Source organism: Ochotona princeps, chromosome 8 (genome assembly GCF_030435755.1).
Source record: "Ochotona princeps isolate mOchPri1 chromosome 8, mOchPri1.hap1, whole genome shotgun sequence".
NCBI lineage: Eukaryota > Metazoa > Chordata > Mammalia > Lagomorpha > Ochotonidae > Ochotona > Ochotona princeps.
In genome coordinates this window covers 31105496-31121298 of record NC_080839.1, presented here as the reverse complement: position 1 = coordinate 31121298, position 15803 = coordinate 31105496, and the positions used below count along the sequence as shown (strand labels likewise).

The 15803-nt window shown below is 42.9% G+C and overlaps 1 protein-coding gene and 1 pseudogene across 2 annotated transcripts in view; both read right to left on the bottom strand.

Annotated features, from left to right (window-relative positions):
• ACYP2 (acylphosphatase 2) overlaps window positions 1–15803 on the bottom strand; it is a 219876-nt gene that overhangs the window by 175826 nt on the left and 28247 nt on the right. The window lies entirely within an intron of this gene.
• Window positions 1544–1774, bottom strand: LOC118759770 (26S proteasome complex subunit SEM1-like; annotated as a pseudogene).

Below are 15803 nucleotides of genomic sequence, written 5' to 3'. Positions count from 1 at the left end.
ATCCGGTTCCTTCTTAAGGCATCTGAGAAAGCATATGGGATCCTTATATTGCAAACACTGAGATCCCCTATGGGCGGCATTTCATGTTCTGGGTTCTCCACTTCCCTTCCAGCTCCCTGGAAGGCCGTCGGGCCCGCCTTCATCTTCAATGCCAACTATTTTAAAATGTTATTTGGGGGCCCGGTGCCATGGCCTAGCAGCTAAAGTCCTTGCCTTGAACGCTCCAGGATCACATACGGGTGCTGGTTCTAATCCTAGCAGCTCCACTTCCCATCCAGCTCCCTGCTTGTGGCCTGGGAAAGCAGTCAAGAACGGCCCAAAGCTTTTCGGACCCTGCACCTGCGTGGGAGACCCGGAAGAGGTTTCTGGCTCCTGGCTTTGGATAGGCGCAGCACCGGCCGTGGCGGCTCACTTGGGGAGTGACTCATCAGATGGAAGATCGTCCTCTCTGTCTCTCCTCCTCTGTGTATATCTGACTTTGTAATAAAAATAAGTAAATCTTTAAAAAAAAATGTTATCTGGGGCTGGAGTCATAGCAAAAAGCGGTAAGCCACCTCCTGGGATATAGGCATCCCATCTGAGTGCTGATTCTAATCCCACATGCTCCACTTCTGATTCACCTCCTTACTAATGTGCTTAAGAAAAGCAGTGGAAAACAGCCCAAGTGCTTGGACTCCTAAACCCATGTGGGTGCCTCGGATGAAGCTCCCAAACCTTGGCTTTGGCCTGAGCCAGTACTGGTCATTTTCAGTCATTTGAGAAAATAAATCAGAAAAAAGAAAATATCTTCCCATCTTTATTCTCTCTCTCATGTGTAAACAATCTTCCACTGCTTTTCCAAGAACATTATCAGGGAGTTTGGAAATGGAGCAGCCAGGACTTGATCTGCTGATGCCTTGTGGGATGCTAGTGTCCCAAGTGATGACTTAATCAACTATGCCATAGTGCTGGCCCCCGAACAAACTTTGTGAAGATCCATTGTGTAAAGATGCAGGTACGTTCCCTATCCTCAAGAACCAAAAGTACAATGTTGAATGGTAGTGAAGAAGATAGAAAGGGTCAGCTTCCCAGTGGGTGAAAAAGCCTTCTCAGAGAATCTGATATTTAATGTGAATCTTGGAGAATTAGGAGTTTAGTAAACCAAGAAAAAGGGAATTCAAGGCCAAGGACACAGAACAAAGTTTTGAATCAGGAGCTCAGTGGTAAGAATAAATCTGTTCTCCCACTTTCCAGGGAGTCATGATCCAGTGTTATCTCAATAAATCCAACTTGCTATTCGTACTTTATACTTCAGTTTCCTAAATATATAAGGGATGGTGTTGGTAACACTGAATATTCAATTTTAGTCATTTCACTGTTTAGGAGAGACAGTTTTGGACCTTTTACATTCTGGGGGAATGTGTTTTTCAAAATTAGAACAAAACACTTACTTATTGTGTTTGTTACAAAAACAAAAATAAATACAATCAGATAACAAAAATGATTTTTAAAGTATTCAGTTTGAATTCTCCATCCTAGAATTTAGCCAACAGTCAGACATAGGTTACTTCAACATTGCTCCTAAAGAGCACAAAGTCTCCAGCTTACAACCATGTTTCTCCAGTGCAGGTCACAACTGATTTGAGAAACCTTCCTCTACATTGTCCTCATCCCAAGCATCCTCCCAGACACACACATCCTCTTCTTTTTCTAAACCACCTTTATCTTTAACAGGGAACTCCTTGAACTTGTCATCTTCGTCTAGGAGACACACCAGCTGCTTTTTCTCAGACATGCCTACTCTCTGTGCTGAATATCTTTCAAATGACTCATTACTTAGGTCCTTTTCATCATGTATGATATTGTATGATATTAAGATGGTCTTCTTTGCTCCTGGCTTCATCTTGTTGCTATGATTTTCAAATATAAATAAACAGAATTTTTAAATTTATTTATTTTTTTTACATTCATATCTTTCTGTTTTTTAAAGCCGCTTCATTTTAACAATCTTTACATAGTTGATTAGGGTACAAAAAGGGTCAAGGGCTACATGAAAGTGGGTAAGACTATTTTTTCCACATTATTTTTTTTTTCTGTATCTGGGATAAAGCAGGAGATAAAGGGAGAAGCCCAATTTACTTATATTTGAAAAGTAGATTTACAGAGAGAAGAGAGAAGAGAGAGATCTTCCATCCATTGTTTTACTCCCCAAATGGCCACAGCAGCCGCAGATAAATAGATCCGAAGCCAGACGCTTCTTCAAGTCTCCCACATGGGTTCAGAGGCCCAAGAACGTGAACCATCCTTTGCTGCTTTCCTAGTCCACAAGCAGGAATTGGACCACAAGTGGAGAAGCTGGGACCAGAACTGGTACTCATATGGAATGTTGACACTGCTGGCAGAGGATTAGCTTGTTGAGATACCTCACCAGCCCCAAAATAAATAATCTTTATATATATGTATATGTATACATATATATATAACTCCATCCAATGGCAGACAGAATAAAGCCCACCAATAAAGCTCCATGTCCTAACACCAGAACATGTAGAGGTGTTACTTTTTATGGCAAAAGGAAATTGAGATGGAAAGATTATCCTGGATTAAAGGTAGGTACAACGTCATCACAAAAGTCTTTATAGGAGGGAGACAAGAAGGTCAAAGCAGAAATAGGAGATATGGTGACAGAAGCAAGAGGCTGGAGTGGTGCCTGGAAGAGGTGAGAAGCCAAGGAATACAGGCAGCCTCAAGGAGCCGGAAAGGAAACCGACGCTCACAGGAAGCTTCTGGAAGGAGTATTGCATTGCCAAACACCTTGATTTTACATCTGTGAGACTCGTGTTGGGTTCCTGAGCTCCAGAATTGCAAGAAAATAAATTTGTGTTACTCTAAGTGACTAAATTTATGGTAATTTGTAAGAGCAAAAAAAGAAAATTAGCATAGTCTATGGCATTCATGTGAAACAAACTTCAGCTGTGAGTGGTAGAAATCCCCAAATATTAGCAACTTGAACAGGTACAATAGCTCACAAAAGTTACTTCCATATGAAATAGGCTCAGATGGAAATGGATGTCCTCCAATCTCCCTCTATTTTGTTGCTTTTTCATGTTCAACACACAGTTTCAGTTCCATGATTACAGATAACTTTTTCATCTTTGGCATTGACGTAAACTTTTAAATTCACAGCAATAACTAAGAGGTGAAACGAATCATGGCCTTTCCTTAAAAAGACGTTTACTGAAAGTTGCTCACACCTTTTCAGTGTATCCCATAGATGTCACTGATGATCATTCACATAGCCTTGAAAGAACCTAGGAAGCATGATCTTTATGTCTTGTGAAAATTAAACACTTCAGGCACAACACAATGGCTCAGTGGCTAAATCCTCGCATTGCACATGCTGGGATCCCATACAGGTGCTGATTCATGTCCCAACTGCTCCACTTCCCAGATGGCTCCCTGCTTATGGCCTGGGAAAGCAGTAAAGGATGACCCAAAGCCTTGGGAGGCTGCACCCATGTGGGAGACCAGGAAGAAGCTCCTGGCTCCTGGCTTTGGATCAGCTCAGCTCCAGCTGTTTAGGCCACTTGGGGAGTGACTCATTGGATGGAGGATCTTCCTCTCTGTCTCTCCTCCTCTCTGTATATCTGACTGTAATAAAATAAATAAATCTTTAAAAAAAAGAATTAATATGTTAATTTTCTTTTTTAAAAAAAGATTTTTAAGATTTTTTTGAAAAGTCAGATTTACAGAGAGAAGGAGAGACAGAGAGGAAGATCCTCCATCTGTTGATTCATTCCCCAAGTGAGCTGCAATGGCCGGTGCACGCCGATCCGAAGCCGGGAACCAGGAACCTCTTCCAGGTCTCCCACGTGGGTGCAGGGTCCCAAAGCTTTGGGTCATCCTCGACTGCTTTCCCAGGCCACAAGCAGGGAGCTGGATGGGAAGTGGAGCTGCTGGGATTAGAACCGGTGCCCATAAGGGATCCCGGAGCGTTCAAGGCGAGGACTTTAGCCGTTAGGCCACGCCGCCGGGCCCCTAACATATTAATTCTTAAGTAATAAAGGGAGAAGAAACAGTGGGGACTATTAGCAACACATCATTGAAGGCAAGCAGGTAGCATCTAAGACAAAAGTAACAAAATTAACAGATTAGCAAGAGAAAATTTTGATTAATACATGTTTATTTATTTTTTAAGTACATGTTTTACGTGACATGGGAACCTTCATAAAGAAAGGACGAGATGAAGAAAGTAAAACCTGACTGGTTTTCTGCTAGCAATCATAACTACATCACCCATCTTTGTTGAGATCATCTGTAAGGACAAAATCCTTAGTATTCCATTAGCTGACAGAACAAGAAACATGCAAGCTAATGGCTAATGGCTAATACTTCTTCTCCTACTGAGTTTGGATGTAACTGCCACTTTTGCTTATGTGTTTCTTTATCTTGGAGTTGAAGGCCAATCAATCCCTTTTTACTGGTATATTTAGATACAATAAATTATGTTCAATCAGGTTACTGACATTTCAGCTGGCAAGTCAGCCTTTCTCTTTCAAGAAATTTAATGCCCATCTGCTCTAGGTCTACATTTTATTCCCAGAGGACAGTCACATTGCCTTTTATTTCTAAGCCTTCAGAAGGTACTTGTCCACAACTACAAATGATAACAAATGATGAAAGAGAAATATCTACCATTGGGTTAAAGTCTAGTGCCAACGGTGAATTTCACTTTCACTTATAGCTATGAACTATGGCCTGACATTATACTCTTTGCCTTGTCTGAAATTCTTCTCCAACTTGAACTAGATAGTTGAGTATAAATCCAGTATGATTATTTGAATGATAAGTGCCATCTGATAACCTAAAAAGCAAGTGAAGTCCAGGTACTTTCACTGTACCTGTAGTAGACCTATATTGAATTCCTGCCTCCCGGTTTCAATCTCACCCCAGTGTGGCTACTTGGGGAGGGAGCCAAACTTCGTTACTTTTATGAGCTTTTTCACTTTGTCCATCTTTTTCTATGCTTCTAAAATTTTTCTAATGAAATGAATATCCAGAAAAGCAGAGAAAACTATTCTTACAGACATTCTACAGAATCATGACTAAAGGATCTAATGGAATTGATAATCGTAAATTAGTAAGATTGTAAACTGACCAGAGAAAAGCAAACAAATTTGTCTAATGCATGTTTTACATGATATGGAAGCCTTCATAAGGAAAAGAAGAACTGAAGAAAAACCTAAACCTGACTGTTTAACCTAGGTTTATAAAAAATGGGAAACCATGGAAAAACATGACGAGGCAAGAGAGATGCGAGGTTAGAGTGGTAAACAAGGAACGAGGCCTTCTCTTTAGACTCCTTTCCAAACTGTCATACCAGCTCCCGAGACGAGGCTGCTCCTCTCTTCTGGGTGCACAGAGGGCAGCTCTCCCATGAAGGCCTCTGACCTGCCCAGGGCAAGGTCAGAGTCTCTCCTACATCTGCCATTCTCAAATTCCTTTGGCCTAAAAAAAAAAAGCTAAATGTGACAAGCCCTTTGTTTTTGGGGTGGTGTATCCTGAGCTCTGTAAGGAGTAAGATTCCATGAATGTCTGCACTTTCTTCTCAAATGATTCAGTAAAAGGAAGAGGAAAGGAGGGCGAGAAAAAGAGGGAGAAAGAGATGATTTCTGCATACGTTTGAAAAAGCTGCAGAATAGAAAGTTGCAAGAAAAGTCAAGTTCAGTAATACCACAGGTAAGGTGAGAGGAATTTCTCTCAGGGTCAGTTTTTATTTTTCCCTTTGCTTACTGACTCAAGGCTGGCCAAAGTATTTATTTAGCCTGAGCACTGAAAATGTGACTGACTTCACAGAACGGTCTGTTCTCACTGTTTATTAAAAGTTGCTCAGATGGTTTGACTAAATTTAGGATTATGTGTTTGAGTCCAGTACAATCTCTAACACACAACTGCCTTGGGCTGTGTAATTCTACATATGAAGCTCAACTTACTTGTCCAGTTGTGTTGAAATCATGTCCACATTTTAATTAATGATCCGTTTTTAAAGAAGGCAGAATAGACGACAAATGTGTTTATTTTACTGACACTGCTGTTGCTCAGACATTTCTGGGTATCTCACGTCAGAGCTTCAGAGCCCATTTCTGAACTGCCTAATAAAATCAGTGTGGTTATTTTCAATACATCCACGTTCTATTTTGGACAAAATTGATCAGAACATAGAACATGGGATCATCCAAACTATTAACCACTTCTTAATCTCAAATGATTATTAGAAAGTTTGAAAAACCCATTCTTCCTAGGCAAATTAATATTGGTGTTATTTAAAAAAAAAAAAAACCATGTCTCTAAAACCCACAACTATTTTACACTAGGGATTAGCAAACCTTTCTTTTTTTAAAGATTGGGGGAGGGTCCCCGGCACAGTGGCCTAGTAGCTAAAAACTTATCCTTGAAAGCGCCAGCATCCCATATGGGTGCCAGTCCAATCCCAGCAGCCCCGTTTCCCATCCAGCTCCCTGCTTGTGGCCTGGGAAAGCAGGCATGGATGGCACAAGCCTTCCAACCCTGCACTTGCATGTGAGACCTGGAGGAGGTTCTGGTTCCTGGCAGTTAAGATGCTGGTATGGGAAGCCCACATCCAACATTGTAGTAACTGGGTTTCAGGTAATTTATTTCTCTCTCTCTCTTTTTTAAGATTTATTACTTATTTTTTATTAGAAAATCAGATATACAGAGAGGAGGAGAGACAGAGGAAAAGATCTTCCATCTGCTGATTCACTTTCCAAGTGACCGCAATGGCCAGAGCTGAGGCGATCTGAAGCTAGGAGTCCGGAACCTCTTCTGGGTTTTCCACATGGGTGCAGGGTCCCAAGGTTTTGGGTCGTCCTTTACTGCTTTCGCAGGCCATAAGCAGGGAGTTGGATGGGAAGCAGGGCTGTTGGGATTAGAATCGGTGCCCATATGGGATCCTGGTGCATGCAAGGTGAGGTCTTTAGCCACTAGGCTACCACGCTGGGCCCATAGCAAACTTTTTATATTAAGTTTCATATGGTAAATATTTTAGGGTCTGTGGGTCATGGATTCTTGTCAACAAGTCAACTCATATGTGACAACAGTCACAGACATTACCTAAATAATGAGCTTAGCTATATTCCAATATAATTTTATTTACAAAAGCAAATTGGGGGACACATCAAGCACAATGGCCACAGTTTGCTGACCTCTTTTTTAGGTAATGACAGAATAACTGAAATAACTCTGTAGCCTTCCAAAATGACAGCAATTACAGGGATATTTAATTTTAGGCTTCCTTCTTCAATGCAAATATTTTAGTCACCTATAAGGTATTTTAAAATCTTCTTTAAGAATATTAAGATAATGAATTCTTAAAAAAAAAAAAAAGAAAAGAAACAAAGGGAAAAAAATGTACTGTTCTTTCCTCTCCCATAGGGGAATCAATTGCAGAGTAATTATAATGTTACCACCCAAAGAGAAATAGTATTTGACTTTTAATGGTTATTACTTTTTTTCTTTTAAAAATTATTATTTATTTTCTTTTACCTGTAAGGCAAATGGAGGACAGGAGAGAAGAGGAAAGGAAAAGGAAGAGGAGGAGAGGAGAAGGAAGGGGAGCGAAGGGAAAGGGAGGAGAGAAGAAGGAGAAGAGCAAAGAGGAGAGAGAAGAGAAATAGGAGGGGAGGAAAGGGGACAAGAAGGGGAGAGAGGAGGGAAAGGAAGGAGAGGGGAGCAGAGAAAAGGAGAGGGGAGAGGAGGGGAGGAGAGGGGAGGGGTGGACAGGAAATGAAAGGGAGGGAAGGAGAATAGAGGGGAGGGGAAGAAAGGAGAGGGGAGGGAATGGGTGGAGAGAGAGGGGAGAGAAAAGAGAGAGTGATGTTGAGATCTTCTGCCTACTAGTTCACTCCCAAAATGTCTGCAACAGACGGAACTAATGCAGGCCAAAGCCAAGAAGCTGACAACTGCATCTGAGTTTCCCACAAGCGTGGCAGGGACTCAAGTACTGGGACCATCACCACATACATCGCATTATGCACATTAACAGGAAGCTGAATTGAAATCAGGTTAGCCTGGACTGGAACCAGGGTCTCACCTACGCAATGCAGACATTCCCAGCATCAGCTTAAGCCACTGGCATGACACATCCATGCCTACTAACACATTTTTAAAAGCAAAAATAAAAATATTTTCCTAGGGACCAGTGTGGACCAGTGTTGTGACACAGCACATAAAGCCACTGTCAGCGACACTGGCATTCCACATGGGAGCTAGTGTGAGATCAACTGCTCCACTTCTGATCCAGCTCCTTGCCTGGCAAAGCAGCAGAATTCCTTGGGCCCTTGCACCCACATTGGAGACCAGAAGGTTTTGGTTTCTGGCTTCAGCCCAGGCCAGCCTCAGCCTTGCAGCCATCTGGCAATGACGCAATAGATGGAAGATCTTTCTTGCTCCGTCTCTTTCTGTGGCTCCCTCTCTGTAGCTCTGCCTTTCAAATAAATAAATCTTTGGGGAAAAAAAAGCTTCCTAAAGACTTGTGTTTGCAAATGCTTGGAATAATGAGCATAGCCCATATATTACTCTATTTTCAAAAACTCTGCCCTTTTTCTGTCCATTTTGTTGTATTTATTTCAATTAGTAATCATAATTTTCCTACCTTTGAAGGAAAAGAACTATCCAAGGGGCCTGGACTAACAATTTATACTTATTGGGCTCTCTTTTCTCTTTTGAGTTCAAATCCCAGCTCCACTCCTGATTCCAACTTCCTGCTAATGCACATCCTGATAGGTAGCAGATGATGGCTCAGGAGGTTGGGTCCCTGCCACTCCTGGAGGAGATCCAGATTGGGTTCCCTGTTCTTGGTTTCAGCCTGGCCCAAACCCAGCTGTTACAAACATTTGCAATGTTGGGTTGGGGGTGGGAGAAGACAAGGTGTGAACCAGCAAATAGGGGACCTCTAACTGTCTAACAAAGAAAGAAAAAAGAAAATCAACTCTTTAAAACAACAACAACAACAACTATAATGGTCAATGTGGTAGCATCAACAGGTAGGACCTTTAGGGTGGTGATTGAATCATAAGGCCAAGCCTCCGAATGCTCCTATACAGAAGAATGTATGAGGACACAGCAGGGTCACTGCGGGATGCAGCAACAAGATCTTTCCCTACTGGTGACTTGATTTTGGATACCCTGGCCTTCACAATTATGAGAAATAATCTTTTATTGCTTATACATGACCTAGTCTGTAGTATTGTGCTCTAGCAGCACAAATGGACTAAGATTACAATCTTCACTTACAAAACAGTCACTTATTTGATAATGATGAGTAATGAAATGTCAGTGAGATGACCACACCCTCATTAGAGTGCAATGAAAATCCAAATAGGAGCACATGAATGCATTATTTCCCATTTTTTTCTGTTTGCAGATAAGGATGGACTAATAATGAAAAGTAGTTATGCACTGTATTGTATTGGCATTTGTGAGTGTGGAGAGGCTGCAATTAAAGAAAATGGCATAGTTATAGATTTCCAGATGAAAGAACATTGCAAACCAAGGTAAACAGCAGTGGTCTCTAAGAAGGAGATGTGGAAACTGAGCTCATCTTTGCAGAAAGCACATGTAGGAAGATGGGGGGAAAATTCCAGCTAGACAAAGCCATGAGCAAAGGTTCTCAATATGCTTAGAATATTTATAGAATTGGGCCCGGCGGCGTGGCCTAGCGGCTAAAGTTCTCGTCTTGAAAGCCCCGGGATCCCATATGGGCACCAGTTCTAATCCCGGCAGCTCCACTTCCCATCCAGCTCCCTGCTTGTGGCCTGGGAAAGCAGTCGAGGACGGCCCAATGCATTGGGACCCTGCACCCACGTGGGAGACCCGGAGGAGGTTCCAGGTTCCTGGCTTCGGATTGGCGTGCACCGGCCGTTGCGGCTCACTTGGGGAGTGAATCATCGGACGGAAGATCTTCCTCTCTGTCTCTCCTCCTCTGTGTATATCTGACTGTAATAAAATGAATAAATCTTTAAAAAAAAAGAATATTTATGGAATTATTAAATGCATCTATTTATGGGGAATAGGACATTTTATGTGCAAAATCTTGGTGAAATCCATGAAGTCCATCTTACAAAGGCCTTAAACATGAGCCTGGGACCTTGACGTTTTTTGAAAGCAACAGGAACTATTTAAAATTCTGATGACAGGATAAAAGCAGTGTTTTTAGGAAGGTACAGTGAATTACAGCTGGGCTTTTCAGGCTGTCATATTTATGAATTCACCTGGGGATCTTTTTAAATCAGATTTCCATCCAGCAGGTCTGGGCTGCAAGCTGCCAGTCTATATTGCTAACATGCTCCCAGGGGCAGCCATACTGCTGGTCCCTTTGCAAATTGACCAAATCTATCCCAGAAAAGAGTCGGAAGCAGACTCTTAGGAACTCAGGAGCCTTTATGGACTGGCCCGTGCTGACCAGTAGACTGTCCCATCCCAGGGTAACAGCCTCAACCAGCCATATTCAGAGATTTTGAAGTAACAATCATCCAATCAACCAAGAGAACCTTGGTATATGGCAGGAATCAGTCAACTATAGTTGTGTAGAACAACCAGTTTAAACATTGTGCACCCTAAGCTATCCAATCAGTAAGAGCCGCATCACACTGAGTAGGAACAGCAGGACCAAGCCAAAAGTTCCTTCCCATTCTGTTATCAGAAAACAATTTGGGTCAATCAGCATACTGCTTACTGCATGAGCTGTAAAAGAAACTATCTCATCCTGGAATGAGATAAGCATTCTCACTTCTCTTCCGGGACTTTCCAAGAGCTCAAGGTTATGGTAAAGGTTAGGTTATGGACATGTCCCAAAAGTGTTTCAGAAGACCTAGTCTTACTGTCACCATTTTCTATTGTCTGGACTGTCACAGTCTCCAGACGACACTTTGAATAACTGGACATTAGGGTGCTGGCCTAAATTTAGGATACCCACTAAGTTATAATAAATAAGAAAAAAAAAGTGTACTGTGAAGAAAAAAATCAGGGCCCAGCGCAATAGCATAGTGGTTAAAGCCTTGCGAGGGATCCTATATGGGTGCCGGTTCTAATCCCGGCGGCCCTGCTTCCCATCCAGCTCCCTGCTTGTGGCCTGGGAAAGCAGTTGAGGATAGCCCAAAGCTTTGGGACCCTGCACCTGTGTGGGAGACACGGAAGAGCTCCTGGCTCCTGGCTTCGGATTGGCTCAGCTCCAGTCATTGCAGCCACTTGGGGAGTGGATGGAAGATCTTCCTCTCTGTCTCTCCTACTCTCTACATATCCACCTTTCCAATAAAAATAAACAAATTTTAAAAAAAGAAAAAAATCGGGCCCGACGGCGTGGCCTAACGGCTAAAGTCCTCGCCTTGAACACCCCAGGATCCCATATGGGCACCGGTTCTAGTCCCGGCAGCTCCACTTCCCATCCAGCTCCCTGCTTGTGGCCTGGGAAAGCAGTCGAGGATGACCCAAAGCTTTGGGACCCTGCACCCGCACGGGAGACCTGGAAGAGGTTCCTGGTTCCCGGCTTCGGATTGGCACAGCACCGGCTGCGGCGGCTCACTTGGGGAGTAAAACATCGGATGGAAGATCTTCCTCTCTGTCTCTCCTCCTCTCTGTATATCTGGCTTTTCAATAAGAATGAATAAATCTTTAAAAAAAAGAAAAAAATCATTTTGTGCAAATTTTATGTTGGTTTGTTCACCTGTTTGCAGGGACTAGCCATTCTCAGCTAACTGAAAGACAAAGAGAGGTTATAAAAAAGAACAAAATGGATTTTTTTTTTCTTTCAAAAAGGAATCTTAAAGAAACCGATACAGAAAGTAATGGTGGTATATTCTCTGGGAGCTGGAAGGTCACCAAGCACTGTCTCTCTCTCTGGTTGTATGCTTTTCTGACTCTGCTTTCTTCTCCAGCTGACTCTGGAGACCTTTCAATTCAGGTCCCCACCACTCTCCACCTGAGTCTCAGCTTAGAGTCCCAAGAAAGGATCAGATTGGACCAATTTTTGGATTGGTTCCCTGGGTCAAGAGTCCATCTCTAGTTAAATCACCCAATCTTATGCTTTGTCAAGTACTGTACATGAAATGGGCTGGACATGGCAGACAAAACAACCAATAAATGTGCTAAAATGACTGGTTGGAGAGACTCAGTTTCTGGTGAAGTCTCTATTATTTGCACAATAGAAGTCAAGGACTGCCATGATCTAAAGATAGGTGCTTTTCAGAACACTGAGAAACCAGTTCTGTCAAGCCTTAAGCTATCACCCACCTCCAGACTAGATGAGCTGGTGACAAATTCACTGAGGTTAAAAAAGCAGGAGACAAAATGTGCTCTCAGCACTGCTATGCATTCCATCCCCAGTCTTTGTCTACACACAACTAGGCTTTTATTCTTATTTATTTGAGAGACGCAGACAAATATGCACACATTATCTACTGGTTCACTCCCCAAAGATTCCCAACCAGTGAGGGTCAGGGGAAGGTGCTCTGAATCTTGGAAGTCCATGTTTTCCATAATATTGCTAAGAACACAATCACCACTGCCTCTCAGAGTCCTCATTAGCAGGAAGCTGGAAGCTGGAGTCAGGAGCCAGAAATAGGAATTGAACCCAACTATTTCAATATGAGATATGGGTTGAAGATGTCCTACCTGGTGTCTTAAAAAAAAAAAAGATGTATTTTACTTTTATTGGAAACTCAGATATACAGAGAGTTGGAGAGACAGAGAGGAAGATCTTATATCCGACAATTCACTCCCCAAGCAACCACAACAGCCAGAGCTGAGCCAATCTGAAACCAGGAGCCTGGAGCTTCTTTCGGGTCTCCCACACAGGTGCAGGGTCCCAAGGCTTTGGGCCGTCCTTGACTGCTTTCCCAGGCCACAAGCAGGGAGCTGGATGGGAAGCAGGGCTTCCAGGATTAGAACCAGCACCCATAAATGGGTCCTGCTTAGTTCAAGGCGAAGACTTTAGCCGCAAGGCCACCAGGCTGGGTCCCCTACCTGGTATCTTTACCAGCAGATCAAATGCCCACCTTTAAGTTTAATGTATCCTTTAAGCTTGCTACAAATGCAAAATTATGGAATTCCAAAGGTGGTTACAGATTATAAACACTGATTAACTGGAACACAGTCTAGCAGCCTAAAAGGAGAACTCAGAGAGCATGATGTTTTAGTTTTGCAACTTTTTTATCTTTATCAAGATAAAATGGTGCTTCATTCGGGATTTAGGATGCAGCACAAAGGGCTCTAGAAGCACCAATGAAACAGATTGTAAGCTTAGGATTTACAGGTTGAGAAAGAACTAGAAGAAAAGGAAGAAGGGAGACAAATGTTCTTAATTATATAAAAGTCATAGAAGATTATTGTAAGGCCCCCCCAACAGGGAAAAACCTTACCAATTGTCTCAAGAGAGTGAGTTTCCCCAGTGACCACCGAAGACGAGGCTTGATGCAAAAGCAAGAGGTTTTATTCGATTACCAGTGCGCTGGGGCCGGGGCGAGTTCCTCAAGCAGGAGGCTAGGCATCGACCCCGAGTCATGGTATAGCATCCTTCTTAAAGGCTAAACCAAGGCTAAAGTCACAAAACCATAAAACCATAACCATGAACAGGGAAGGGGAACCATAAACAGGGAGGGGGAACCCTAAACATAAACAGGGAGGGGGAACCCTAAACATAAACAGGGAGGGGGCCATGCAATTAGGGGCGGGGGCTAGTTGCAGTTGCCCCTTATCTCTCAGGCTCCCAGGCTCTATCTAAACTTAATCATGAAATATTCCTTCAGCTATTCACTGTTTTCTACTGCAAGCGAAATACAGAAAGCAAAGAAAAAGCAAATTAAATCCTTCTGTCCTTCCAATTCCAAATGTTCCCCTTCATTATCTTCTGAAACTTTATGACAGGCTGGAGAAGGCAGCTGAATAGTAACCAAGGCCATGAGATCAGCAGATAAAATGTAACACCTACACACTCAATTTAGTCAAACTAAGTGGAGATAAACTTGACTGCAGCCCCACCCAAATGTCACCACAGAAGGTGAAGAGTACAACCACAGAAACCGAAAGGTTTGCATTTCCCAAATCTGCCCTGCCCAACCTGCCTGCTGGAACTACTTAAAGGTTCCTTTGTGACCACAGATTCTTATCCTGGACTCCCAGTGTATTGTTTCCGTTAGTAAAAAATAGTCCCATTTCTCATGACAACTACAAAGTTAACTCATTCAAGTTTTTTTTAAATTACTTATAGACTTCTCTGATTTGGCAGTGTTTTAAAAATTCTTCAAACATTTTATATTCAAGTGTCAATGGTCAATGTGAGGCAATAAAGAATATGTCCTTTAAAATGTATTATATGATTGTTAATGTTATATTAACAACCCAAAAATTGAGAGTTGGCATTGTGTATCAGTGGGTTGAGCCACTGTTTGTGGCTCACAAACCACCCACTTCCAGTATCAGACTACCAGTTTGAGTGACAGGCCAGCTTTATGCTAACTCATACTGGTGGCAGCAGGCTATGACTCAAACGCTTGGGTCACAGCTGTTCATGTAGGTGACCTAGATACTGTCATTACTTAGGGAGTGATTCAATGGATGGAAGATTTCTCTCTTTTCTGTCACTCTGCCTTTCAAGTAGATGGAAAAAAAAATAAAGTCAGCCATTTTTAAATCCTCAAAAAATGGCAGAAAAAAAGGAGTAAGGAGTGCTGGAGGGGAGGAGGTTCAGAGTTTAAAATAGGGGATCAGAGAAGGTTTCCTCGTGAATGGGATAGTTTATACAAATACATGAAAGAGATGCAGGGTTAATTCAAGCAGAAAACCCTTCCCGATCTCAGGAAACCTCTCCAGGCAAAGAATAATATAAAGACAGCAGGGGCGGGGCCCAGCGGCGTGGCCTAGCAGCTAAAGTCCTCCCCTTAAACGCACCGGGATCCCATATGGGCACTGGTTCTAATCCCGGCGCTCCACTTCCCGTCCAGCTTCCTGCTTGTGGCCTGGGAAAGCAGTTGAGGACGGCCCAAAGCCTTGGAACACTGCACCCGCGTGGGAGACCTGGAAGAGGTTCCTGGTTCCTGGTTCCCGGCTTCGGATTGGCGCGCACTGGCCGTTGCGGTCACTTGGGGAGTGAATCATTGGACAGAAGATCTTCCTCTCTGTCTCTCCTCCTCTCTGTATATCTGACTTTGTAATAAAAAATAAAGCTTTAAAAAAAAAAAGACAGCAGGGGCGATGATTTAGTGCACACATGTTATACCTGAGCACAAATGAGAACAAAACTAGTTCAAAATATCACGGACTCAGGGCAAACGTTCAACAGGGACTGGTTTACTTATGAGTAAGATGGGGGTTTCTCAGAGGTGATCTCAGCAACTGGCTGGCAGCGAGAGTTCCACATCCCCTGAGAGATAAGTTCTAGATAGTAGCATGAAGTCCAGCAACTTACACTAACATTCCCACCCTCTGACAGTCATTATTTTTGCTCCTCCAGCCACCGGGCACAGGCTAGCACCTCACTTGGACCTCTGTCTCATGTTTCTTCTTCTGCACCATTGCCTAGGCATTCATGTCTTCTTCCTGTTGGTGCTTACAATATGGGTCCAAGGCCAAGTATTGGCAAATCCAAGGAAGAGCAACAAGTTGGTGTTGTAGGACCAGAGGGAGAAGTGAATGTGAGATGTGAGGGCAGAGAGGGAAGAAGGCCAGATCACTGTTGTGGATACTTTGGCTTTTACCCTGAATGAGGTGGGAAGTCAAGTGCCAAGTGGGATATGAGCTGACTCAAATTTCTT